The 3,289-nt window shown below is 54.2% G+C and overlaps 1 long non-coding RNA gene across 1 annotated transcript; it reads left to right on the forward strand.

The window, feature by feature from the left end:
- The first annotated feature begins 402 nt into the window (after positions 1-402).
- Positions 403-3,289, forward strand: LOC138847619 (uncharacterized). Its single transcript, XR_011385501.2, has 2 exons — positions 403-668; positions 3,097-3,289. It is a non-coding gene; the product is annotated as an uncharacterized LOC138847619 (long non-coding RNA).

The following is a 3,289-nucleotide window of genomic DNA, read 5'->3' on the forward strand; positions in this document are numbered from 1 at the left end:
TGCAGCCCCATCCAGCAGCAGCTGAAAACATTCAACATGGCTGCCGCCCGCCTCCCCACCAAGGCCCACAGCCAATGATCATATCATTACAACAGGGTCACCAGGGCTGACACTTGCACTCCCAGCATGCACCACGATACTGCCAAGCCCTCCTAAAAAGGCCACAAAATGGCCAGACACCAAATTCCTGAGAAGCAGCACCATCCTCTGTGTGTCCCCGAACCTCTTGAAAAAAATGTTTTGTTTGGTTTTTAAACTTTTCTTCTACTTGAAAGGCAGAGGGAGAGAAATATTTTCCATCCACTGGGTCGCTGCCCCAGTGCTCAGAGCAGCCAGGGCTGGGCCAGGCTGAAGGCTGGATGCCGGACCCACGTGGGTGGCAAGCAGGGGCCCAGGCGCCCATGTGTGCATGCTTGCGGCTCTGCTGAGCTTCCTCCGCATCCAACGCTCAGATTCCCGCATGTGAGGGTGCGGACTTGTTCACGACAGCACAAACCAAAGTCAGGTTCCTGTCCGCCCACGGGGACGGCCGTCTTGCAAGGTGCGGGACGGCGGGGGCAGCGTGAGGCGGGGACTCGGGAGTCCGGGAGCGGAGTTGCCGTGGAGCCAGGAGAAGGGTTTTTCTTCTTTTGTGCATTTCTGTGCCGTCGGCTTTCACAAAAGAGCAGGTGGGTGTGCCAAAGGCAAGGCGTGCGCGCGCTCTCTCTCTCGTTTTTTCTAACATGCTCTAAAAATATTCTGCATGGAAAGAATGAAGCCAACCTGGTGGCCGGTGTGGAGTCTCCTCGGAGCCCAGGCTGATGGCTTCTCCGCCTCGCTCGCTGGTTGCCTTAGAAACGCGGGAACCGAGGGGGAGGCAGCTATCTCCGGCGGCCACGAAGGCAGTGACTCAGCAGAAAAGCCAAGCCGAGGGGAGGCCTCCACGCCCTGTTTCCACAGCGCCTTCCATTGTCTTCCCAGGTCACATTGGCAACCTGGCGAGCCTGGCTAAAGGCAAGGGTGGCGTCCTGTCTTCCCTTCGCCCCCGGCTCTCTCGGAGACCCTCGGCTCTACTGAACATACAGCCTCCATTTCCGGGGCTGCAGCGAGAGCCTCCTGCTGACAGTGGCAACCACACTTCCTCTCCCAAGTGCCCACTCAGCGTTGCCACAGTAACTGATGGCCCACAGACCCCAAGCAGGCTCTTGAAGAGCTGTAGGGAGCGAGCAAACCCAGACATCGCTAGCGCTGGAACCCGGGGAAAGCCGGGACTGGAAGGGTAAACACAGAGGGCTGCAGACTCAGGCTCCCGCCCAGCTCCGGGAGGCCCAAGGGGCCACTGGAGAGGCAGGGACACAGGCTGCGGTCGTCACCTTGCAGGAGAGAGACGCAGTGGCCCACGCAGGGAACATAAACAAGGCAAGACTGTGTCAGACAAACAGTCACCGGACGCAGTTGCTGTGGCAGCATCAGATCCGCGAGGGCAGACAGTGCGTGCTAAAGGTTGGCAGGTTATCAGCAGAACCGGCAGCCTCTCCTAGCTCTCGCGAGTAAACAGAAAGGATGGAGACTCCATTCCTGTCGTGATCCACAGTGGCTCACATTGCACACCAACACCAAATCCGGAGGCGGAAGTAACAGTAGTAGATGGAGAACGAATGGGAGCGCATGGCAAAGCCAGGAAGAGCAGGCGACACCAAGGTGGGAACAGAATTCTGGGAGACCTTGGAATATAAGCAATAAACAGAACAGGAACAACTGGAAGAGGAGCAATTTAGGGGTTTCTTAAAAAAAATGATGGGGGTGGGCACTGTGGCATAGCGGGTAAAGCCGCCACCTGGAGCACCGGCATCCCGTGCAGGCGCTGGTTCAAGTCCCGGCTGCTCCACTTCCGATCCAGTTCTCTGTTATGGCCTGGGAAAGCAGTGGAGGATGGTCCAAGTCCTTGGGCCCCTGCACCCACTTGGGAGACGTGGAAGAAGCTCCTGCCTCCTGGCTTCGGATCAGCGCAGCTCCGGCCATTGTGGCCCCCTAGGGAGTGAACCAGCGGATGGAAGACCTCTCTCTCTCTCTCTCTCTCTCTCTCTCTCTCTCTCCCCCTCTCTCTTTCTCTTTCTGCAATTGCCTCTCTGTAGCTCTGCCTTTCAAATAAATAAATAAATCTTTAAAAAAATGATGGAGACCCCAGGCATCACTAATGTAATAACCCAGGGATAACAGACCACACAGTTATTGAAAAATCACCCTCATATTTTACCTTTTAGGTAGGTTTACTAAAACAAACTCCAAACACAGAAACTACATATGCAGTCTCAGTTGGGGATTGGCAGGTAAAACTTTGCTTGGATATCCAAGACTACGGAAAATATTACCAATGACAGAGAAACTATATTACAGTATTACATACTTTTTAAAAGATTGATTTATTCATTTGAAAGGTAGAGTTACAGAGAGGCAGAGAGAGAGCGAGAGAGGTTTTCCATCCGCTGGTTCACTCCCCAATTGGCCACAATGGCCAGAGCTGGGCCGATCCGAAGCCAGGAGCCAGGAGCTTCCTCTGGGTCTCCCACATGGGTGCAGGGCCCAAGGATTTGAGTCACATTCCGCCTCTTTCCCAGGCCACAGCAGGGAGCTGGATCGGAAGAGGAGCAGCTGGGACTAGAACCAGTGCCCATATGGGATGCTGGCACTGCAGGCCAGGGCTTTAACCCGGTGCGCCACAATGCCAGCCCCCAATTTTTTTTTTTTTTATTTCAAAGGCAGAATTACAAAGAGAGAGAGAGAGAGAGAGAGAGAGAATCTTCCATCCGCTGGCTTACTCCCCAGATGGCTGCAATGGCCGAGGCAGTGCCGGGCTGAAGCCAGGAGCTTCTTCCAGATGTCCCATGTGGGTGCAGGGGCCCAAGCACTTGGAGCATCTTCTGCTGCTTTCCCAGCACGTTCTCAGGGAGACGGATTGAAGCAGCAGCGATACGGGATGGCAGCGGTGTCACAGGTGGTGGCTTAACGCTCTACGTCACGATGCCGGTCCCCATATACCATTTTTAAATGTTATTTTTTAAGTCTATCCCAGCTATAATGCAGGTTGTTCTGACTTCAACTCTGTCTGTTTTATAGATCTGTGCAGTGAACACATGGATGAAAGAGCGTTTAGAAATCGTGCAGGAGAGCCCTGTGATCGCAGCGCAGCGAGACGAACGCTGCCACTGCTGTTTACATTCAGATGGGAAATTCCTGTTGTAAATGTGACCTTAGGTGGTCTGCAGGAAGATGCATTGTCAAAAAGAATACACCGCCTTGCTATGGGCTG

Source organism: Oryctolagus cuniculus, chromosome X (genome assembly GCF_051225735.1).
Source record: "Oryctolagus cuniculus isolate XC-2025 breed Fujian yellow rabbit chromosome X, ASM5122573v1, whole genome shotgun sequence".
Taxonomy (NCBI): domain Eukaryota; kingdom Metazoa; phylum Chordata; class Mammalia; order Lagomorpha; family Leporidae; genus Oryctolagus; species Oryctolagus cuniculus.